Consider the following 25,364-nt stretch of genomic DNA (forward strand, 5'->3'; position numbering starts at 1 on the left):
GCAAGTGGTGCTGTAACAACTGGACGTTCACATGAGTGAATCTAGACACAGACCTCATAAGCTTCACAAAAATTAATGCTAGACCTAAGTGTAAAACACAAAGCTATAAAGCTGCTGGAAGATCACACAGGGGAAACCTAGATGGCCTTGGGCAGGGTGAAAACTTTCTCACAACACCAAAGGCATGATCCCTAGGGGAAACAGTTGATCAGCTGGACTTCATTAATATTAAAACGTTCTCCTGTGCCAAAAATACTGTGAAGACAATGGGAAGACAAATCACAGACTGAAAGAAAATATTTGTGAAAGAAACATCTGACAAATATTTTCTAAATGTCTGATAAATATCTGTGTATTCAAAATATAAGTGAACTATTGGGACTCAAAAATAAGAAAAGGAGGGGCGCCTGAGTGACTCAGTCAATGGAGCGCCTGACTCTTGATTTTGGCTCAGGTCGTGATCGCACGGTGGTGAGATTGAGCCCTGCGTCAGGCTCCGTGCTGGGCATGGAGGCTGCTTAAGATTCTTTCCCTCTCTCTCCCTCTGCCCCTCTCCTGCTTGCACTCTCTCTTTCAAAAAAAAATTTTTTTTTAGTAAGAAAAGGGAAAACCTGAGCAGACACCTTATCAAAGAAGATACACAGATGACCAATAAGCATATGGAAATATGTCCCCATTGTATGCCATTAGGGAAATGCAAATTAAAACAAAAATAAGGGATGCCTGGGTGGCTCAGTCAGTTAAGCATCCGACTTGGGCTCAGGTCATGATCTCGCGGTCCGTGAGTTCGAGCCCCGCGTCGGGCTCTGTGCTGACCGCTCAGAGACTGGAGCCTGTTTCAGATTCTGTGTCTCCCTCTCTCTCTGACCCTCCCCCGTTCATGCTCTGTCTCTCTCTGTCTCAAAAATAAATAAACATTAAAAAAAATTTTTTAAACAAAAATAAGATACTACTACACATCTCTTTGAATGGCTAAAATCTGGAACACTGACAACACTAAAGGCTGGTGAAGATATGGGAGCAACGGGAACTCTCATTCGTGGCTGGTGGGAATGCAAAATGACGGAGCCACTGTTTGAAAATAGTTTGGTGGTTTTTTACAAAATGAAACATACACTCACCATAAGATCTAGCAATCATGCTCCTTGATTATTTACCCAAATGAGTTGAAAACTTATATCCACACAAACCTGCATACAGGTATTTAAAGCAGTTTTATTCTAGTTGCCAAAACTTGGAAGCAATCAGGATGTCCTTCAGTAGTGAATGGATAAACTGTGGCACATCCAGACAGTGGAATAGTATTATTCAGCCCTAGAAAGAAACAAGCTATCGAGCCATAAAAAGACATAGAGGAGGGGTACCTGGGTGGCTCAGTCGGCTAAGCAACAGACTCTTTTTTTTTTTTAATTTTTTTTGTAATGTTTATTTTTGAGAGAGACAGAGACAGAATGCAAGTGGGTTAGGGGCAGAAGGAGAGGGAGACACAGAATCCGAAGCAGGCTCCAGGCTCTGAGCCATCAGCACAGAGCCCGATGCGGGGCTCGAACTCACAGAGCTGTGAGATCACGACCTGAGCCCAAGTCAGACGCTCAACCGACTGAGCCACCCAGGCGCCCCAGCAACAGACTCTTGATTTCAGCTCAGGTCATGATCTCATGGTTCATAAGTTCCAGCCCCACATCAGGCTCTGTGCTGACAGCTTGGAGCCTGCTTGGGATTCTCTCTCCCCCCCCTCTTTCTCTCTCTTTCTCTCTCTCTCTCTCTCTCAAAATAGATAAATAAATATTTAAAAAAAGACACAGAGGAAACGGAAATGCATATTGCATATATAAAGAAGCCAACCTGAAAGGTCTACATATACCCGACATTCTGGAAAAGGCAGAATTGTGGAGACAGTAGAAAGACTAGCGGTTGGCGGGGAGGGAGGAATGAATAGGCAGAGCACAGAGGATTTTTAGGGCAGTGAAACTATTCTTTGGGATACTATAATGCAGGTCATTATACATTTGTCAAAACGTACAACAGAGAGTATACCACACCAAGAATAAACCCTAATGTAAACTATGAACTTTGGGTGTTAGTAACGTGTCAGTGTAGGTTCATCAGTTGTAACAAACGGCCCCTCTGGTGGGGAATGTGGCTAGAGAGGAGGCTGTGCATGTGGACGCAGGGGAGATCAGTGAACCCCGTGTACCTTCTGCTCAAGTTTGCTATGAACCTAAAAGTGCCCTCAAATGTAAAATCTATTTTCAAAAAATTTTACATTTAATACAAATTCCGAATGGTTGGATGGGGCTCTTGGTAGTTACAGAAGGAGTCCCCACTTCATCTTGTAGGTCAACTAAGAGATTATATGTAAACGTCCTGCAGTTCACCCCTGGGCCTCCTTGAGTCAAAAGCTCATGAAGGCCATTGAACCCAAGTGCGTGGAGCTAGAAGACTTTGTAGAGGAAATGTTATTTTAGAATGAAATCCTAGCTAAGGTGCCAGGGGCTGTGGAACACAAACCCGTAAAACCAAGCTCCTCGGAGCGCTTAACAAGATTTCCACCTGATGATGGGAAAACAATGATTTTACTGAGATTTGTCCAGGAAACTGGTTTCTCCCAATCTATCTAAAAGGCTGAGATCATTTTAGCAATAATAATGCGAATCAGAAGCAGTTGGTTTCTTGCCCAAAGGTGGGAGAGACTGAGCTGCTCACAGGCAAGTGTTGATGGCCTTCCTGTCCCAAGAATGCCAAGAATGCACCTGTATCCTCTCTCCAATGACTCCCCTCTGTGACTAACTAATCACTTCTAAGAGCTGCCTTCGATTGCTGCCTCTGGCATTTTCCACTAAAAGGCTCCTCTGATAGATGGTCTGGTAGATTGCCAAAGGAGTGATTTATGCTTACAGTTAAGCCCGGGACCTTCTCACCTGCCTCCCTGGGAAAGCAGCCTTTATCTGCACTGCTTAGAACACCCTGGGGAAACATGAAGGGGAAATTGAGTACCTTCTCTTTATCTATAACCTAATTCAAAATTAGTGTGTGCTCTAACTGTAAATCTCAGACTGAGCCGTTCTTAGCTAATTATGTTTTTGCCATTTCATTTTATGTGATAACAATAGTATCAGCATTAAGCAGAATTTATAGTTTTCCAAGTGCTCTCTCGAGTGTGGGTGTATCTGATGCTCACCAAAACCCTATCAGGTAGCAAAAGAAGGGTCACCATTCTCATCTGAGAGAAAGAGAATTTCTGACCCAGGAATTGAACGGTTCCCCAAAATCAAACATCAATTTCTACCATCAAACAACCTTGTGCAGGGATTGTGTCTACTTTAAAAGCAAATTGTTAAATAGTTCAAAGATATGTATAATACAGAAAATACAGAAGATAGCCACTTATCTATTTCCTGGTTTTAACAACTTTTAACCTGCTTGCCTCAGATGCTTTTAAATCAGAAAGAAAATGATACAGGGGCGTCTGGCTGGCCCAAGCAGTGGACCATGCCACTCTTAACCTCAGGGTTATGAGTTGAAGCCCCACATTGGGTGTAGAGATCACTTAAAAAAAATAAAATCTTTTAAAAAATGATACAGATACACTTCCTCTCTTCCTTGCTAGAGGTGATTGCCATCCTAAAGTTGTGTTATTAAACCCATCCTGGGGGGTGGGAGGGAGGGAGGGTGGGTGATGGGTACTGAGGAGGGCACCTGTTGGGATGAGCACTGGGTGTTGTATAGAAACCAATTTGACAATAAATTTCATATAAATAAATAAATAAATAAATAAATAAATAAATAAACCCATCCTTCTGTCTGTTATTAAACATTTACTGCATCTATATTTTCTCATGATAATCTATGGCATTACGCATGCTTTACTTCTGATATTCACTTTATAGCTTCTGAATCTTTTTGTAACTTGCTTTTCTCCCTGAACACGTTTTCTAGACATCCGAGATGATAAATATGGAGTTATAAATTAATTGATCTATGTTTGTTTGTTTTAACTGAACTAGTATTTCATTGCACAAATAGGCCACAGCTTATTATCCATTCTCCTACTGATGGATTTTTAAGTTGTTTCCAAGATCAAGAGTTCCATGGTCTCCCAACTGAGCCAGCCAGACACCCCTATGTCTTACTCTTCAAACAGTGCTGCAGTGACCATTTTTCTCATGCTTCCTTGTGACCAAGTATGAGAATTTCTCTAGAGTATGTACCTAGAAGGAGAGTTGTTGGGTTGAAGGATAGACACACCTTCAAATTTATTAGATGTTGCTAAATTACTCTCCAAAGTGACTATGGCAATTTATACCTCCAACAAGTGTCTAAAAATTCCTGTCTCCCCATATGTTCACCAACACCTGGAATTATTACTCTGGTTAATTTTCCAATTTGATGGGTGTGATTGGTTGTTTTAATTGTTTTCATTGCATTACCCTCATGACTAGTCAGTTTGGGCATCTTTCAGAAGCTTTTTGGCCATTGGAGTGCCCTTTTCCTCAAAAAAAAAAAAAAAAGTTTATTTATTTATTTATTTATTTATTTATTTATTTATTTATTTATTTTGAGAGAGAGAAAATGAGGGAGAGGAGCAGGGAGCGAGGGAGAAAGAGAATCCCAAGCAGGCTCCATGCTCCAACTGTGAGATCTTGACCTGAACTGAAATCAAGAGTTGGATGCTTAACCAACTGAGCCACCCAGGGGCTTGTGGAGTGCCCTTTTCTATGAATTGCCTGGTTATGTTCTTTGCTCAGTTTTCAATATTTTTTTTTATCTCCTTCTTACTTATTTATACAAGTTCTTGAAGGATTCTAGATATTAATTCCTTACTGATGATACACTTTGCAAATATGTTCTCCCAATTTTTAAATTGATTTTAAGTTAGTTGATATCTTTTGCCTCTACTAAAATTTCAAAGGCAAATGTTATTGATTTTTTTCTTTTTTATTTGTGCTTTTTGGGTCTTTTTTAAGAAATCATTCATTGTCTGTGTGCCTGGGTGGCTCAGTCGGTTAAGCGTCTGACTTCGTCTCAGGTCACAATCTCACACCTCGTGAATTCGAGTTCTGCATCGCCTCTGTGGGGACAGCTTGGAGCCTGAAGCCTGCTTCAGATTCTATCTCCCTCTCTCTCTGCCCCTCCCCTGCTCATGCTCTGTCTCCCTCTCTCTCAAAAATAAACATTAAAAAATTTTTTAAAAAAAGAAAAAGAAATCATTCACTGTCATGAAATCATAAAGATATGTTTCTATATATTTTCCTATTTTTTCCAAAACTTTACCACATTTTTACTTTTACTTCCAAATGTAAATTATTTTAGGGTACGGTATGAGGTTAGAAACTACTTTTATTTTATTTTCCTTATAAATGTTTTCATATAAATGTTCCAACTGCCAAATACCCATAGACCAGTTTTCCATATACCCGTAGGTCTGTTTCTGAGCTCTCTATTCTATTCAGTTAGCCTATTTTAACATTTCTGTGCCTATTCCACACAGTACTCATTACTATAGCTTCATTATAAACCTTGATATTTGATAGAGAAGTCTCCCTCCTTAATCCTCATATTCTTGGCCATCTTCATATAAAATTTAAGATCAGTTTGTTAAGTTCACACAAGAAAATCTCCTGGCTTTTTATTAGAATTGCAATAAATTTATAAATTAATTTAGGAAAATTAACATTGTAATGTCATTGCCATATCCACAAACACATCATGTCTCTCCATTTACTTAGATCTTCTTTTATATCCTTCAATAAAATTTTAGGATCTCCTCAATGAGTGCCCTATCATTATGAGATTTATTCCTTGTTATTCTGAATGAGCAGGGGAGAGGGCCAGAGGGAGAGAGAGAGAATCTGAAGCAGGCTCCAAACTCAGCATGCTCAGCATAGAGCCTGACACAAGGCTTGATCCCATAACCCTGGAATCATGACCAGAGCCAAAACCAAGAGTCGGACACCCAGCTAACTGAGCCATCCAGGTTCTCCCCAACTCCATTTATTAAAGAAACTTTCTTTCTTCCATTGAATTATCTCGAGACCTTTGTTGAAAATCACAGATGATAAATGTATGGAATTACTTCTGGACCCTCAATTTTATTCTCTTGATTTATATTTATCTTTATAATGTCTTGATTATGGGAGTTTTGCCATAAGTTTTGAAACTGCAAAGTATGAGTCCTTCCAACTTTGTTCTTCCTTTTCAAGAGTGTTTTGGCTATTGCAGGTCCCTTGTATTTCCATATGATTATGAGGATCAGCATATCACTTTCTGCAAAAACAACAACACAAAACACAGCTGGAATTTTGATAAGGAGTATGTTGCATCTATAGACCAAGTCGGACCCTACTGCCATTTTAACAATATTAATTATTCCAATTCATGAACATTGGATATTTTTCTACTCACCTAGATTTTTAAATTCCTTTCAGCAATGCTTTGCAGTTTTCAGTTGTACAAGTTCCACACATGTCTCATTAAATTTATTCCTAAGTATTTTATTCTTTTAGATGCTATCGCAGGTGGAATTGTTCCCTTTAATATCAGTTTTGGATTGTTCACTGCTAGAAATAGAAGTGATTTTTGTATATTGATATTTTGTGAACTTACTGAATCTGTTCATTATGCTAATGTTGGTGTGTGTATGTAGATTTCTTAGACTTTTCCATACAAAAGACCATGTCATCTGCAGATAAAGAAGTTTTACTTCTTCCTTTCTAATCCTTTGATTTCTTTGTCTTGCTGAATAGCCCTGAATAGAAACTCCAACACAATGTTGAATATAAATGGTGAGAGTGTACTTCCTCATCTTGCTCCTGATCTGAGGAAGAAAGCTTTCAGTCTCTCACCATTAAATGTGACGTTAGCTGTGGATCGTCTGTAGTTGCCTTTTATCAGGTTGAGGAAGTTCCATTCTATTCTTAGATTGTTGGGAGTTTTTATCATGAAATGGTGTGGAATTGTGCCCAAAGATTTTTCATGTCTATCGAGTTGATCTTATGGGTTTCATCCTTTATTTGATCAATATGGGATATTATTTTGATTTCTTGCATTCCTGGAATAAATCCCTCTTGACCATGGTGTATAATCCTCTTAATATATTGCTGGATATGGTTTTCTAGTATTTTGTTGAGGATTTTTGCATCTATATTCATAAGGGCTTTTGGTCTATAGTTTTCTTATGATATCTTTGTCTGGTTTTGATGTCAGAGTAATAATAGCCTCAGAGAATGAGTTTGGAAACACTCCATCCTCCTCTATTTTTTATTTGGAAGACTTTGCAAAAGATTGGTATTAATTCTTGAAACATTTGGTAGAATTCAACAGGGAAGTCATCTGGTTCTGGGCTTTCCTTTGTGAGAAGTTTTTTGATTACTGATTTGGTCTCTTGTTATGGTCTGTTCAGATTTTCTATTTCTTCTTGAGTTAGTTTTGGTAATTTGTGTGCTTCTAGGAATTCTCCAGTCTCATTTGGGTTATCTAATTTGTTGACATACAGTTGTTCATACTATTATAATGTTTTTTAAAATTTCTGTAAGGTTAATAATAATGTTAATAAAAATAATAATGTTTCACTCCTGATTTTAGTAATTCGAATCTTCTCTCTTTTTCGTAGTCAACCTAGCTAGAGAATTGTTAATTTTAATGATCTTTTCAAGGAATCAACTTTCAGTTTCATTGATCTTTCTCAATTGTGCTGTTGATTTTTGACAATAATACTATAGCAAACAAACTTATTAGTTCATAGCATGTCTGTAGATGCTCTTCCATTTTCTATCTAAATGATCCTATACTCTGAAATGGGGACAATTTGGTCATTTTCATGGTGCAATCCAGTACTATGTTGATTACAGTCATATTCCTGTCTTCAAAGAGAATGCTTCTCATACTTCAGTGTTACATGTGATGCTAGCTGTGAGTAGATACCCTTTATTAAGGAGTAGTAATATCTTTTCATTCAAGGTTGACTAAAACGTTTTCTCTTAAATCAATACTGAATTTTATCAAGTGCTTCTAGATTTATTCATTGCTCATAAGATGTTTTCCTTTTCATCTATGAAAGTTGAATGAATTTACATAAATAGATTTTCCAAATGTTAAAAATTCTTAACACGTAGAATAAACTTTACCTTCTTATTATATAAATTTGGCTTACTAAAAATTGATTTTCTACACCTATGTTTATAAATTAGATTGCTCCATACATTTATTTCCCATATTTCTTGTGATATTGTTGTTCCTTTTCTTTTCTCTTCTTCTTTCTTCTTTCATGGTCAAGTTTGTTCTGTAATATAGAGAAATTTTGTTCCTCAAAGTTATGGCAGAATTTGCAAGTCTAACCATCTGAACTTGATGTCCTATGCATTTTAGGGCAGAGCATGGTAGATTTTGTTAAAGATTCACCAATTCAATTATATTTTCCTGACCAATTACTTCCTATCATTAAAATCATTAAGTCATGCCTCATGTAATACTTTTTGCTTTAAATTCTACATTAGTTTTTACACCAGGTTTGTTTTAGTTGATATTGGCTACATAGACTTTTTCCTCAACTCTTGACTTTCAACAGTTCTATATTTGTGTGACTATGTATGTCTCTTGCAACAGCTGAATTTTTAAAGCTGTCTGAAAATTTCTGTCTTTTAGCTGGAAGATGCAGTACTCTTAAATTTACTGTGATTAGTAATATTAAGAGTTTCTGCCATCTTATCCTCTTTCCTCTGCTGGTCGGGAAGTTAAACCTATAATTTCTATCATTTTAGCTGCTTTCTTAATATATTAACACACATTTGATTTAGCATGATATCAAGATAATAATAAAATGTACTGGAATAAGACAAGAAATGTCAAACTCTCAGAATCTGTAGCTACCCTTCCATTTTCCATGTGGTCCTATTCATTCTTCACAGTATCTTGAGATTTATCTTCAGATTTTGGTTCCACCTTCCAAATTAGAAATTATTATTGCTGTATTTTGTAGTCAGTGCTCTTTGGATTTGTCAACATACTGTCTAATCTCCAGTTGTCATCATTGCGTCTTTCATCTCATTCCTTCCTTTTGGCTTCCATACTTTTATTATCCAAGCCCATTTTTTTGTGGCTCTTGCAATGAAAAATCTGTTAGGGGCACCTGGGTGGCTCAGTCGGTTAAGTGCCCGACTTGGGCTCAGGTCATGATCTCCTGGTTCATGAGTTTGAGCCCCACAGCAGGCTCTGTGGTGACAGCTCAGAGCCTGGAACCTGCTTCAGATTCTGTGTCTCCCTCTCTCTCTGCCCCTCCTCCACTTGTGCTCAGTCTCCCTCTTTCTTGCTCTCTCTCTGAGAAATAAACATTAAAAAATTGTTTAAAAAAAGAGGAAAAAGAAAAAAAACTGTAAAATGCTCTATAGTTTTAGGTTCTTTTTTTTTTTTAATATGACATTTATTTTCAAATTGGTTTCCATACAACACCCAGTGCTCATCCCAACAGGTGCCCTCCTCAATGCCCATCACCCACCCTCCCCTCCCTCCCACCCAGTTTTAGGTTCTTTAAAGTAGTCTTTCTTTCAAATTTACACTCGGGCATCTGGCTGGCTTGGTGGGTGGAGCGTGTGACTCTTGATCTTGGAGTTATGGGTTCCAGTCCCACATTGGGTGTGAAGATTATTTAAAAATAAAAAAATCTTTAAAAAAATTTAAAAAGCCAAATTTACTCTTGAATTGTTTAATTGGGTATAGAATTCTGAGTTGACACTTATTTCCCTGTAGCACTTTGAAAATTTTGACCTTAACTGTAGCTAGGTAAAAATAAAAACAATTCTTTTTGTGTTTGATTTTCTGTAAGTTCACTATTAGGTTTCTAGGTATAAATTTATTTTTATTTATTCCCCTCAGAACTAGTGGATTTAACTGAAAGAGTATTTTACTTTTGTTTATCAATTCCAGAACTTTCTTAGGCATTTTCCCTTCTAATACTGCCTCTCTCCCTCTTCTATTTTCTCCTTCTAGAATAGCTAATAGAAATACCTTAGGCCTTCTCATTTACTCATTCTTGCCTCTTAATATCTCTTTCTTATTTTCTATAAATGTATCTACTTGCTAAATTCAAGAGGGTTTTTTAGCACTATCAAAGAGTTTACTAATTCTCTCTTCTGCTGAGGTAATCTGTTGTTGAATCTATCCATTAAATCTCATTTAAAAAATTCTTTCTCTAATCTACATTTTTTTGTATAAATTTTTGTAATGTTACTTTAGAGAGAGAGAGAGAGAGATACAGAGCATGAGTGGGGGAGGGGCAGAGAGACAGGGAGACACAGAATCTGAGTCAGGCTCCAGTCTCTGAGCTGTCAGCACAGACCCCGATGCAAGGCTCAAACCCATGAACCACGAGATCATGACCTTAGGTGAAGTCAGACGCTTAATTGACTGAGCCACCCAGGTGCCCTTAATCCACCTTTTTAAAAAATGATCACCTATTCTTTCATCGTGGTTCTTATTCCTTCTTTTGAAGAATTTACAAAAAGTTAAGTATATTTATTCTTAGACTTTACTGATTATCCCACTACCTTTGTGTTTCTGGCTCCAGTGTACTGTCCAGTATATACCATGTACTCCACAAATATTTGTTGAACAAGAGTGAGATACTCTACAGACTGAGCGAGCCAGGCACCCCTAAGTATTTGTTGAACAAATCATTGAAAACAAATGCAGCAACGATTAGCATTTGTCCTCCTGAGTCTTTTTTTTTTTTTTGCCTCCGAACAGAACAACTCAAAGTTTGCTAGACAATAGAACTAACCACCTTCTTTAAAATATTTTTAAAATTGTGGTAAAATGCATGTAGTATGGAATTCACCATGTACAGCTCAGCGAGATGAAATATATCACACTATGGGGCGCCTGGGTGGCGCAGTCGGTTGAGCGTCTGACTTCAGCCAGGTCACGATCTCATGGTCCAGGAGTTCGAGCCCCGCGTCGGGCTCTGGGCTGATGGCTCAGAGCCTGGAGCCTGTTTCTGATTCTGTGTCTCCCTCTCTCTCTGCCCCTACCCCGTTCATGCTCTGTCTCTCTCTGTCCCAAAAATAAATAAACGTTGAAAAAAAATTAAAAAAAAAAAAGAAATATATCACACTGTTATGCTACTATACCATTGTCCATTCACAGTACTCTTTCGTCTTGCAAAACTGAAACTCTGCACCCATTAAACAATAATTCCTCATCCCCCCTCCCCCTGCCCTGGCAACCAACCATTCTACTTTTTGTTTCTATGAATCTGACTACTCTGGGTACTTCATATGAGCAGAGTCATACAGTAGTTGTCTTCTTGTGACTGGATGGTGATCAATGAAAAATATAACTTTTAAGTGTTTCCGACCTGAATATTTTGAAATGCGAAAATGTAAGAGGAAAAAGAAAAACCAACCTTATTAGCAGGACCTACCCTACGCCCCGTGTTGTCTGAATGTAGGCAGCACAGATGTCTGTTGTCAGTCGAAGGTTGGACCTGCAGGGCACCAGCCAGCAAGTAGTGAAGCAAGAATTTCAGCCTGAGTGAAGCCCTTACCAGCTCCTGCTGGACACAGGGGGAAGAAAACTCACATGATTACACGTCCCGACAGGTGACATTAAGGAAGTGAGCAGGTGGGAAGGGGACAAAAATATTTCACTTTCCTCTTTACTATTAAAAAAAAAAAAAGGAAATGGCTGATGATTAATGGCCTCGGTGACACTGACAAATAGGAGAGGAAGGTTTAGGTTGGACTGGACCCCAGCTCTTTCTACAGGGGTCAGTGTTATCCCACTGCATGCAGGAGACATGGGATGCCTAGATTCCTATGTGAACATTTTCAATCTTGTTGACAAGTACTTCCAAAAAAATTTTTTTTGAATCTGTGAGACCCCAGTTAACACTTCCGTGCCCCATTGGGCTCCCTGGCCACAAGCATGAAACCCTAGATGCACACTAGCTCCGTGGTGGATTTGCTACTTTCTCATCCGTTTGGCTGCTCTCTGAAGCAATGGAGCCTTGGTTTATCCGTGTACCGATGAGGATTCGGGCAGGTGGATCTGTGTGGGTGCTCCCTGGGTGTGCTCACTCAGGCACGAGTGTCGGTGAAAGAGTGGGTGACAAGGGTGAGCGATCACATTCTTGAATTCAGGAAGGACAATCTGTCTGTGGTCAGGTGGCCGGGGGTTGACCTGCCAAGGTGGGGCGGTGGGATGGAAGAGGACGGATGAGGAATGTCCCTGTGGAAATGAAAGTTTCTGCGTGATCTCCCTCTGGGAGTCTCCCTGAAGCCAGGCAGCCCCTCTGCTCACCTGCTCATCAGCCAGGACCGCGGAACAGGGGTGAAGACAGAGAGCTGGACCTGGGACTAGCTCTAGGGCCTCGTGCGGGGCGGGAAAGGTTGGCTTCTGCACTGAAGCCGGACACCCCCCCTCAACTTTCTACCGCAGCGGAGCGCGGGATCCCGGGATTCCGGAGCCCAACAGCGAGGCAAGAGACAGAAAAGGGGGCGGGCGGGCTGCCGGTGCTCGGGCCTCCGCGAGCTGTTGCCATGGCCACAGGGGACTTTTGATGTGAAGCGCGGTGACCACCCCCAGCACCACCAACTTCCCTTCTCCACTCGTCCTCTGGATGACGTCATGGACGTCCGTGGCCCTGACAGGCCACCTGTGGGTTGGTCTCGGCTTTAAAGCAGCTGTTCTCCCCTGGCCCCCGCAGCCCTGGCGACTGTGTCTGCACCCGGAGCACCTGGAGCGACTGCTGACCTGCCTCCCGCCCTTGCGGCGCGACCACCGCTTGGGACAGAACAGATTGTCCGAGAGAGGCAAGTAGGGGTGCTTCACAAAATACCTTCCTCAAACCCCAACCTCCCCCCACCCAGCCCGACCCTGCTCCGCAGTTCTTGGGGAAGAAGCGACGAGCCGAAGGCGGGGTGGGGAGAGGGCTTTCTTCGAGAAAGAAGTGGAGCGCACTCTGTCTTCCTTCCTGGCGGTGGCGACCCAAGTCAGGTAAAAACCCCGATCAGTGTCCGCGGTCCAATCCTCCCCCTCAGGGCCAGGACTCGGGACTGGAGGAGCCCCCAACTGGAGGTGAGATGCGCGAGGCTGAGCCCGGGGCTGCTTCCTAGGGCCGGAGGAGGGGGGGCCGGTGGGCTCAGCATCTGCCACAGGTGCCGTGCCTGCTGACAAATTCAGCAGGAGGCAGGAACGCGGCCAGGGCGCCTGGGAAGGTGGAGGCGGCTCCGCACCCCGGCAGCTGAGCGCTCCTGCGGAGTGCTGCGGCCCCTAGAGTTGCGGGGGCGTTTCGTTCTCGCACCCACCAGCCCGGCGACGGCGACATTGGCTTGTCAGGCTGAGTCAGGCGTCCGCTCGGCGAAGGGCAGCATCAGCCTTGGGAGTGCGCTCTCTCCGAAGCCGGTCTCCCCAAGCCCACACTACAGTGACCTGGTCTCGACTCTGATCGCCCTTCAGAGTGCAGGTGCAGCAGACCTGTTAACATGCAGAAAAGCGGCGGGGTTCGGTGTTCCAGACTTCCCTTCGCAGCCTTGCCCGCCACCAGATCTGAGCGCCAGGAGTCCCGGGATTCTGCCTGCCGACGCTCAGGCAACCCAGTGCCGAAGGGGAAAACGTGGGGATTGCCGGGAGGCCACTGGATAATTATCCCAGGGCAAGGGGCTCTTTCTACACGCCGCGATTGCGGCAAATAATTAACACTAATTCGGGGAAGGGAAGGGAGAGGCGCTGGGGATTCCGCCTCAGAGGCAGCCCGGTCTGCCGAAAAAGCATTTCTGTTGCAGACACGTCCTAGTTCCTAGTCTCGCCTTTACCCCCCGCAAAGGGTGCCTACCCTTCGGGTTCCGGCCTCAGGGGTCAGAATCCGGCAGCTGGAGGGTCTCCAGAGCCCCTGAACGGTGCATCTGAGCCTCCAGCTTCAGCACCAGAGGCTGGACAGCGCCCGGGCCGGAGAGCCCCTGGAGTGGGTTCCCGCGCGCCACTCGGCTTCACAGCCCGACTCAGCTTGAGCTAAATTCCTCAGACCCCACACGGTGGAGGCCAGGAGATGAGGCAGGGTTCGCCGAGGGGTGGGGGTGGGGGGGGATCACCTTTCCCATTTCTCCAGGAGGTTAGGTGTCAGATTCTGGGAGGTCATTCTATCCCTTCGCGAAGACCAGTTGGAATACAACTTGGTGCAAAGTTGCCGGGAGGGTGCCTAAGCGAAAAGAGGCGAGCCTGGAAATGGTGAGTTCAGGGGCAAGCTGGAAAGTGGATCCACCGGGAACCCCGGGCACTGTTGTGCTGTGACATATCGCTACATCCAAGCCGTCTTCTCTCTCGCACCCCCGCCCACCCCCACTTCTTCCTTCTCTCTCACTCCACAATCTCCGAATGCCCTAACACAGGTGAATGAAGGGATGGGGTGGGGGGAGATTTGAGATATTGAGGCCGAGGTAAGAAAGCCTATTTAATCTGAGTCTGAATATCTGGGTAGGTGAAATCTGTGCAAAATGAACATCAAGGTCCTCAATTTTAACCAAAGGAGCCCAGAGTGCCCTTTGCACGAGGAGCAGGATGACTCTTTTGCCAAGGAGAAAAAAAGCCACGGAGGGGAAGACATTATCACAAAAGGGCTAACGGAGATGGGGGAGGAGGGGACAGGACGAGGCCCTAGTGTAGTTGCCAGGCAACCAGCCCCAGCCTCCTGTTGCCTTGGTTACAGTGAGTGGAGGGGTTTGGGTCACTGATTATCCTTGAGCACCTGGATTCTTTAAATTATCTGCTGGAGAGCCCCTGCCTTCCCCGTGCTGGATGGGAGACACAACCAATCCTGTAAGATCTCAGGGGTTTAAGAGGAAATCCTGGCAGGTGAATTTTTCTTTTTAAGTCAAGGTTCACAGTGAAGCAGCTACCTTTCGCCAAGGCAACCCTTTCCACTCTCTCCCCCACCCCCTTCACCGAGGTAATCATATCCTACCCTGCCATTTCTCTGGGATTTGCAATTAGGGATTTCTCTCTCTCTCTCTCTCTCTCTCTCTCTCTCTCTCTCTCTCTGTCTCTCTCTCTCTCTCTCTTTCATTTAGTCCCTTAGACGGAGGGGCCAATCTTCCTCCCCCCTCTTTTTTTTCCTTTAAATGAGTAAAACATATTTGTTCTTCATGGATGAATTCAAGGAACTCAGAGAAATTATCCAAAGGTGTTTCTGGTACAAAGAGAGGGTTTCTCCTTGGCTTGGCAGTGGTTCCTTCCTCCCTAGACAACTCCTCCATGAGAGGGAAGCTGAATTCTAGATCACCCTGTCTTCTCACTTCTCCCCACAGACCACACAGCACAGGTTGGTAGAAAGGCAGCCCTCTTAGCAAATTTCCACCAGTGTTCCACCTGCATTTGATTCTTCAAGATTCTCTTCCCTTTATTCCCTCTCCAGCCTGCCTTCATAGTGAGCAAATCAGCACTTAATATTTCCAATCCTCTGATCTTTTTCCCTTCCCTTGATTGACAAACACTGATTCCGTGTTTCATCTGCCAACTTTGCCCACCTGTGTTCATTTGCAATCTCTGTGGGAAATCATTTTACTCATCCTTTCCCAAAGGCAGTTGTAACAGTCTCAGAATGATTTAAAGGGACATCACTAGTAAGTTAATAAGACAACTTGTGTTCTGTGCACTATTTCACCTAGAATACTTTTCCTTCAGAACCTTGAACTTTCCCTTTCCAAAATAAAACCTGGTTTTAAACTGAGCTATGATTTGACAACAGGGAGATCTCTGTTTCAGACAGGAACTATCCTATCAATATCTGTGATGCCCTGCATCAGTAAACACACACTTCATTTTCTCTTCCTTGCCTTTTCCTTCACGCATTGCTAATATAAAAAAAAAAAATTAGTCATTATAACTTCAATCTAAATTGAAGGTCAAAATTACTCTCCGTTGACTGGCTAGTTTGGGGAAGATTTACATTAAAATTCTTTCCCCTCACATGTTACTATAGAAACTTCTTTTTAATACAGACCAGACAGCTGGTCTGCTTTTTGTACTTTTCTTCCCAAAGAAGTACCTCCTTTGTGAATTCTCTGGGGCAGCTATCATTGATCACATCAATAATGTCCCATAGCCCCATAGCAACAGTGTTTTGTTTTGTTTTGTTTTGTTTTGTTTAATTATTATTCCTTTTCTGCTCATTTTCTTTATGGACAAAGGGTCTGCTTTCCTTTCAAGAAGAGAACTGAGATCTTATTGGCCAGGAAAGGAGAAGCATTATTTCATTGGTTAGTTTGCATCGCTTTGTCAACCAATCAGAGGATGCCATTTATCCTTTTCTGACTAGCTGAGTGAACAGGGTACCTAGAATATTTGAATCTGCCTTAGTTTCTTCCAGTAGCAAAGGATGGAATTCAGAGTTCTAGGACCCAAGAACTTTGGCTAATCCAGATTGCATTTCACTTGCAAGAGCGAATTTTGCTACCTAGTTATTTGTAGCTTACTTGAACACAAAGTACATTGTTCTATGCACTTTTCTTTTTATTTAAAAATGTACCTTGAGGGGCGCCTGGGTGGCGCAGTCGGTTAAGCGTCCGACTTCAGCCAGGTCACGATCTCGCGGTCCGTGAGTTCGAGCCCCGCGTCTGGCTCTGGGCGGATGGCTCAGAGCCTGGAGCCTGTTTCTGATTCTGTGTCTCCCTCTCTCTCTGCCCCTCCCCCGTTCATGCTCTGTCTCTCTCTGTCCCAAAAATAAATAAACGTTGAAAAAAAAAATTAAAAAAAAAAAATGTACCTTGATCATCTTTCCACATCAGTGCATGTGACTGGTATCAGCATACCAAGGGTCCAGGGAATTTTTGTGATTTCTCCTAGAAGTCCAGAATTGGTTCCCACCTTTAGGGATTTAGGGAAACTGTCAGGGGCGAGGATGGGAAGCTAGAGGACGGAAGAGCTGTGTTACCTACATGATCAACATATGTCCTAGCTTTTGGATTCATTCTGTCCAACTTTGGTGCCCCTGGTAGTTTTGTTTGATTTTCTACTTTAATTTTTCAGAGCTGCTCCTTTGTCTTGCATTTTCAGTGACAAGTAAAAACTCTGGATGGATGGAGATGATGGCCCTCCAATTCAGTGTAAGAGCAGACACATCACTTCCCAGGAAGGCCTGTGGCAGGTAGGTGATGGTGATCCCTGGAAATGGAGATCATTCCAGCCCCTTGTGGCACTGGAGTTGGGCAGGTCTGTGTTTTTCTTTCTCCCTGCACCAAATAGTCCTATTTAAGTATTCTGCCATTAGCCTACACTTCTGCAAAAGAAAGGGGCATTAAAATTCCACCCTTTCCAAGACAGAAACTCTGATGGCAGTTTGGAAGAAGGTTTAATGTGAGTACCGATCCCCCTGGTCAGTCTTTTCTCGGTTCTTGGCTGGAGGGAATGTTTGGAATGGATAACTGCTTGACCGTGATAGTGCTCTCAAGGGCCACCTCCTTTAGTGGCCCCATCTATGCCAGAGTTTCAGTAGCATCATGAGCCCCAGCACTAGACTATAAGCCCTTCAATATTAGGGGCTATGTCTTGTATACCTTTGTTTCCCTGGAACTTTGTCATGCTTAAAATAGGGTCTCAACAATGTTTGAACTGAATCCTACAGGCCAGTGTCAAGACAAGTCCCTTAACTTCCTCTTTATGACAAGGGCAGTTCTAGCCCTGGACCCTCCCCCAACTGTCCTTTCCAAAAGCTTCTATTCCCTAGCTCTCTTCACAAAAGATACATGAAGGCTCAGCTCATCGTTACCATGGTTACATGGAGTGGCCACACGGAGGATCCCTATCACCCATTGCTGTCAGGAGGAAAGAGAGAGGAGGGGTTTGGGGATCATTGTCACGGAGGAAACCATGGAAACAAGCGTTGCCAAGGCAATGACTCTAAATTCAGAGGAAAGAAACTAGAAGTGGGGAGAGGGAGATGGGGGGCTCAAGGGCAGGTCATGGTTTCAAGGTACATTTCTCTTAGACTGTAACAGCGTCCTTTGCTATTTGCATCTTTTTTTAAATAAAGTATTTTTCATTTTATTTTTTTAAAGTAACCTCTATGCCCAGTGTGGGGCCTGAACTCATGACCCCGAGATCAAGAGTTGCATGCTCCACGATTGAGCCAGCCAGCCGCCCCTCTATTTACATCTTCACCCAACCCAGAAAGAGCCCAGAGTTAAAGAATTTAGGAAAACTGGGCTTCAAGTCCATTTTCATTGGTTCTGCAAGGAAAAAGCCAATGAAAATGAGTCTATTCACACTCATGATCAACTCTGTCTCTGAATTTTGCCTCTTTGCTAGCCAGTTGCATGAGCCAGACTGTGTGGTAGGCACTGGGATATAATAATGAGCAAAAGCCCCTGTTCTCATGTTGAGCTGATCACAGGACAGCCACTTGGTGGCTTTAGGTCAGGGTTGCTCACAGGGCTAGACTGGACAATCCTGAATGTCAATGTCCAGGGATCTGCTAGCATTCTCTCCAAGCTCTCTCTGTAACATCTTTTAGCTTATCTATTACCACCAGAAGTTTACCTGGGAACTCCCTGAGAGAGGCCTGTTTTTCCTAGGAGTACCCCTTCAGTTAACATCTTGCATGTTACTTAGCCTTGTTCTCTAATATTAGCACTCAGATCTTTGTCTCTGAAACTATACTAAGGATGATGCACCAAACCTCTTTCAACAGTACCAAAGAGACATGAGGCCATTATTAAGAGATTAATGACAACAAATCCCTTTCTCTCCCTTGATGGGTTAGATGCTGGGGGTGGGGTTCCTCAGCCCCTTGTAGCTTAGAGTCCCAGAGCAAGCACCCCACTGGGGAATGGAGAAAAGGGGGTCTCAACAGCCTCCTGGGGAGGGCTATCTCTCCCCTGCACCCTCCACAGAAGAGCTTGGGGTTTTCTCAGGCTCACCTGTCTAGGGCTAACAGTTGGAAGGCCTTGGGCCTCGGAGCTGGGCACTGCCAGTCTTCTCCACGGCCCCCCTCTGTGTCTCCAAGCAGGTCCGTCCTGCCCCGTTCCGGATGGAGAGAATGGAGAGAACAAACTGAAGGTTGGAGAGCTGGGCTACAGAGGAAGACGTCTCAATTAGAAAGAGAAAGAATTGAAAGCAGCACCGATAGGGAAGGGTAATTATCCCCCAGCTGCAGCAGAAATAAAATCAGGGCGGTGCTCTCTGAGCCACCAGGATATTGTGGTTTTTGCCAATTAAAAAGCAGATACGCCCTGCCAGTGCAATTAGAGTCTGGGCTAGGCATGGGGGCGGGGGGGGGGGGGGGGCGTGCGCTGGGCTAGGCATTGAGGGGGTGGCTAGCCTTCCCTCCATCAGTGCCCCAAGGTGGGCTGGGGCAATTCCCTGGGGAGCCCAGCACTGGACCTAGGAGGAAGGGGACCCTGGGCTGAGAAGCCATCCTCCCCCTGCCCACAGCTGGTTTTCCTTTTCCTCTCTTGTCTATACTGCTTGCCCAAAGCCTCGGCCCCACTCCATTCTGAGCTGTGGCTCAGTAAGCCCTGGGAGGGTTTTCACCATGGGCCTTGACTGTAGACCTGCAGGGCTTGGGGAGAGGGGGAACCTGATAGAGAGGGGTCACCATTACCTGGAGTCCTTCCTTTTTCCTCACCTCCAATCACCATGATAACACAACGCTTTGCGATTAACGAAGAAAGGTAGAGAAATGAGCTGCCCGCCTGCCTCCCTTTACTAAATAAGATCTCTTTATTATTAAAGCAGGGATTTCAGTTCATTCTAGAAAATAAAACACTCTGGAGGCAAGAAAGAGAATACAGGACGTTCCCGTCCCTCCTCACTCTGAGCAGAGGCTCCAGAGACTTCGGAGGTGGGGGAGGAGTGGTGGGAGGGGGCGCGCCTGGCGGTGGGAGCCTGGCGGAGAGCTGTCCCCCCACCCCCCTGCAGGAGCGCCGGAAGTCACCTGCGGAACAGGCCTGGGTGAGGGCTCGGAGCGGTTCGCCCCATCTGGAAGACTAGTGATTTTGTTGTTGTTTCGCTGCACCCAACAACAAGTCCCAGTCTGCCTCATGGTGCTGGCCACCGCAGCGGGGGAGGGGGGAGGGGGGGCAGGGCCGCGCCCCTATTTCTGGCTCTCCTTCCAATGTTCTTTTTGTGCTTTCTCTATGTCCTGGAAAACACCTTCGGGAACCGCCCCGAGCACTCCCAGGGCAGCACACCCTCAGGCCGACTCTTCCAGAAACAAGGACAGATGTTAGTGTGAGCTGAGAAGCGTGGGGTGGGGTGCGGGGATGGGGGTGTCTGTCCTCGGGAGCGCTGGGCTGTTTCCGCACCCCTAAAGGGCAAGGAGAGAGCATCCCCCTGTGTTATCACGGGTTCACCCCACGACCGTTTATCGCTGGGCACCCACGGCCGGGTCGTGTTTGTCAGGAGAGGGCCGCCGTGTGCGCGGGCACAGAGGGGCAGGTGCCCAGGACGGAGGCGCCTACCACGCTGAGTGCGCTGGCTTAGCAATACGGAGAAGACGCCGCCCCCTGGCTCATCTCTCGAGCTTGTCTGCTGCCTCCCCCAGGCCTGAAAGAATGGACTCCTGTGTTTGCAACTATTGGCCCCCAGAATCTGCCTCGGTGCTGCTGGGTCCAGAGGCGTCACCAGGGGAAAACTTGGGGGGGGGGGGCGGGTAGCTGTGCTTGGGGAGCAGCAAAACATTTCCCAGCCCCTCTTCATGCCTTCGCGTGTGGGGCAACCTCCTCCAAGGTGGTTGTCAAGTCCCTGTGATGAGACCCTCAGGGGAGACACAGTTTTCAAGCGACAATCCGAAATGCCTTCTCTGGTCCTTTCCAGGCATAGTCCCACCCTCCTTCTTCACCCACACAGCAGGCACGAGGTACCCTGGGGTCCTCCCGCTGAAGAAGGGAAGGATTAGCTCCCCAGCAGCTCGGGGAGGCAGAAAAGGCTGGAAAAATCTTAACACGAAAGACAGCACCTTACCCACTTAAGCTGGGTTGGGAGTTGTCGTGTTTTAGGAAACGCTAAAAAGGCTGCCCTTCGTGGAGCTCGCCCTGCTTCTGCCACCTGTGTGACCTCTGGCAAAGAACTTAACCTCTCAGAAGAAATCACTGTTTCACTCCCAGCAGAGGCTGCTGCCATCACTGCTTCAGCTGCTCCTTCAGCCCCTCCAAACCAGCTCACTTCTCCCCCATTTCCTGCCTCTTAAATTTCTCTCTAATTCCTAACCCAGCCCGAAGCCAGTGGGCCACCGACCCTATTAGAAATCTCATTCACACTTGAGAAGGGCTGCAAATTGGTGTCACTCCGCAGGTGTCTGCCCTTCGTTGGGGGCTGAGCTGGGGAACTAGAGAGGAAGGAAGTCACATCTCTCCCTGACAGTCCTCAGCCTCCAGGCCTGGAGTAGACACGGGAGGGGAAGGGATCCTGCGTCAGTGAAACAAAACATGGGGGGGAGGGAAGTGGGGCGCACTCCGGAGCTGAGAGATGGATGGAAGAGCCCAGAATGAAAAACAGAGGCAACTAGGCATTCACTCCCAAGACGTGGGGGCGGGAAGGGAATTGGGGCTTTGACATGTGGCACCCTGTTCTAATCCTGGCTCTGCCACTTACTGGCTGTGTAACTTTGAGCCAGTCACTTAACATCTCTGAGCCTCAGCTTCCTCACTTATAAAATGGAACTTATCACAGCTACCATGCCAGGTTGTTCATTTAAATTAAGTGAGAGAAGTGTCATAGTACATAATGGCATATGTAAATACTCAGCAGTAGTCTCTTTGTCTCCTCTTTCATGGTTTGCCTCTTCCCTGACCTGGGGTACCGACCGACCGACCGACCGTCCCCCTTCCCCGAAGTAGGAACAAATGAGAACAGCCATCTCTGGAATATAGCCGCCCCATCAGGTAGAAGTTTTATCCCATTCGGATGTTTATCTCTTCCCTCCCCAGATCACTACCTTGTCCATTTCAGGAGGCTCAATATATAATGAAAGAATGAATATAAGCCATAGATCCCCCCTTCCTCCCTGCCACCACCCTGTTTTAAAAATGTAGAAACCGGGGCACCTGGGTGGCTCAGTCGGTTAAGCGGCCGACTTTGGCTCAGGTCATGATCTCGCGGTCCGTGAGTTCAAGCCCCACGTCGGGCTCTGTGCTGACCGCTCAGAGCCTGGAGCCTGTTTCAGATTCTGTGTCTCCCTCTCTCTCTGACCCTCCCCCGTTCATACTCTGTCTCAAAAATAAATAAACATTAAAAATTTTTTTTTAAAAAATGAAAATGTAGAAACCAAGGCTTAGAGAGGGTGTGTGACTTATCTCCGGGTCATTCAGAAAAACAGATAGCTTACTACTTCTTAATGTAGCTTTATAGGTGTTTCAGAACACAAAAGGGTTGGTGATCCAAGGGTCAGGGCGTCTGGTCCCTTCTCCTTAACTGCAGGTACCCTGTTTGTGCAACCAGCAGCCAGCTTTCCAGCACGCACATCAGGTTCCCTGGATGAGCAGGGACACAGCGCCCTCTGCTGGGTTCTCTAGGTAGCTGCGCTTCAGCGGTGATTCTCTGGAATCCCCTGAGGAGCTTTAAAAATCTGCGTGTTCAGGGGCGTCTGGGTGGCTCAGCCATTTGGGTGACCGACTCTTGATTTTGGCTCAGGTCATGATCTCGCGGTCCTGGGGTCAGGCCCTGCATGGGGGTCCCCCGTCGCGGGAGCCTGCTTTGGCTTCTCTCTCCTCTCTCTCTGCCCAAACACCCCTGCTCGTGTCTGCGCACTCTCTCTCAAAATAAGGAAATGAACATTAAAAAATATCTACATGTTCAGGCCTCTCTCTGGACTACTTAAATCAGCATCTTGCAGTGTGACCAAGCATCAGTAGTTCTTAAAGCTCTGCAGGTGATTCCAATATTTAGCTGAGACTGAGGGCCACAGATGTAAGGGTTTTAATTTCACATGTGAAGGAAATTACTAGTCTAGACTAGTACCAATAATGGTGGAGAATACAATTCCCCTGGACCATATCCCCCTCCATTTTCTATAGAAAAAAAAAAAAACAGTCATGTGAGACTTGACCTGCGTTTAAGAATCCTGGAAGTTCTTGGGGGCACCTGGGTGGCTCAGTCGGTTGAGCGTCTCTTCAGCTCAGGTCATGATCTCACGGTCTGTGAGTTCCAGCCCCGCGTCGGGCTCTGTGCTGACAGCTCAGAGCCTGGGGCCTGCTTGGGATTCTGTGTCTCCTTCTCTCTCTGCCCCTCCCCTGCTCATGCGCGCTCTCTCTCTCTCTCTCTCTCTCTCTCTCTCTCTGTCAAACATAAATAAACATTAAAAAAAAAAAACTTTTAAAAAAGAATCCTGGAAGTTCTCAGAAGGTGAGGGAAGGTATAAGGGTACCCTAAGTGTCATGGTGACAGGCTATGTCCAGGTAGGTCCAAAGTCACTATTGGATCAAGAGTGCTATACAGAGGGAATCTGCTTGAACAAAATGAGTACATTATTTGCATCTGGTTCCCAGGGTTTTGTCAGCTTCATACCCTCCAAATAAGGACTCTTAAACTTGAACATGAACCCAAAAGCTGTTAATCAGCTCATTAAAGCAGATTTCTGGGCTCCAATTCTATGGAATTCTGCCTCAGTAGGTCCAACCAATTTCCAGGTGATGCCTGGGCTGCTGGTCTAGGACCACACTTGGAGAACCGCTGCTCTAAAAAATGACCAGATTGGTACCCTCTTTCAAGTCTGCACCTGGTCCAGCAGCATGAGAATCTCCTAGCATCCCAAATAGTCCTCAGAACAGGTACACGAAGCAGGCAGAACAGTGCTTTGACTGTGGCAATGATTTGTCAGTGCAACGCGGCTACAGGATTCATAAGGTGGAAGGAAGAGGAAAGGGTGGGGTCCATAGTGACAGGGTGTGGGTTATGGGCTTTGTCCTACCAAGCCCAGCTCAGAGGGGGTGCTGCTATATAGAAGCCCCAGTCTCCATGGAAGGAGGAGATATTTTCACTCCAGGAGTGAGTGAACCCCTAAAGGTGGGGTTGGGGATACTGCCATCCCAGTCAAGAAGCCAGTATTGGCCCATCTGTATTATATACCTGGGGACCTTCAACTTTTTTGCTTGATATTATTTTTTGTTGTTATTTTGCTTTGTTTGTTTTTGGCTTGAACTTACCACGCTGAGATCAAGAGTCGCATGCTCTAACGACCGAGCCAGTCAGGCGCCCCCTGCTTGATAATATTTTTAATCATAAGTGTAAGTAGTTATAAAGGATGTGTCGTAAATATTGACATCTTAAAAAAAAAATGTGGGGGCGCCTGGGTGGCTCAGTCGGTTGAGCGTCCAGCTTTGGTTCAGGTCATGGTCTCACGGTTTGTGAGTTCAAGCCCCGCGTCGGGCTCTGTGCTGACAGCTCGGAGCCTGAAGCCTGCTTCTGATTCTGGGTCTCCCTCTGTCTCTGCCCCTCCCCCACTCATGCTCTGTCTCTCTCTGTCTCAGAAATAAATAAACATTAAAAAAAAAAAAATGTGTCCTTACATGAATGCAGTGAAGTCTAAATATCATTGCACTCTGATTCCACCATTATCTATTTTAAAAGGAAATGAAGGGGTGCTGGGTGGCTTAATCGGTTAAGCGTCAGACTCTGGATTTTGGCTCAGGTCATGATCTCACGGTTTCAGTTTTGTGAGTTCGAGCCTCGCATGGGGCTGCTTGAGATTGTCCCTCTTTCTCTGCCCCTCTTCTGCTCTACTTTCTGTGCCTGTCTCAAAAAAAAAAAAAAAAAAAAGACTCATGGATTCCCCCTTTGTTCACCTGTGATGAGGTGACAGACATTCCAAATTCCCATTCGCGGACTTATCAGCGGTTAGCTGAACTGCGGGCACTGACCAACTGCAACAAAATGCTTATTAACTGAACGTTGGCTAAGCTTCTCTTCTTCCTCTAGGTCCCTCAACCATGGCCCACGGCCAGCCAGAGCCAGTTTACTACCCCACCTACCATCTGGATGTCAGGTTAGATTACTCCTGTTCAGCCCTCCTCCCCATCCCCATTCTCTCTAGCCTTGTTTATTCTTCCCTATAAAAGAAAACCTTTTTTTTTTTTTTTTTTTTGCCCAACCTAGCGGATCTTGCGGTCAGAGCACTCCCCTATGGCTATAGCTCTCTGCGCACCTCTCCCTGCCCCCAATAATCCTTCCAAATAATGTCTCTCCTTAATAAATTGCACGTTATGTGCAACATTGTTTTTCCTTCTTGAGCTTCTATTTCCATGCAGCTGGTACAGAGTTAATCGCAGCATAATATATTTTCAGGCTTGGCAATATTTTCTGGATCAGCCAATCATACATTTTTCAAAAAATTATGTATATAAATTTGATCTTGTTCACTCTAAAAAAGTGTTCTGTGACCT

The 25,364-nt window shown here is 45.0% G+C and overlaps 1 long non-coding RNA gene across 1 annotated transcript; it reads left to right on the forward strand.

The window, feature by feature from the left end:
- Positions 1–12,831: 12,831 nt before the first annotated feature.
- On the forward strand, positions 12,832–19,171 carry LOC147580444 (uncharacterized). The gene is made up of 3 exons (XR_015251950.1): positions 12,832–12,990; positions 17,044–17,127; positions 18,992–19,171. It is a non-coding gene; the product is annotated as an uncharacterized LOC147580444 (long non-coding RNA).
- Positions 19,172–25,364: the final 6,193 nt, after the last annotated feature.

This window comes from Puma concolor, chromosome B3 (genome assembly GCF_028749965.1).
Source record: "Puma concolor isolate L17-30 chromosome B3, mPumCon1.1.hap2, whole genome shotgun sequence".
NCBI classification, from domain to species: Eukaryota; Metazoa; Chordata; class Mammalia; order Carnivora; family Felidae; genus Puma; species Puma concolor.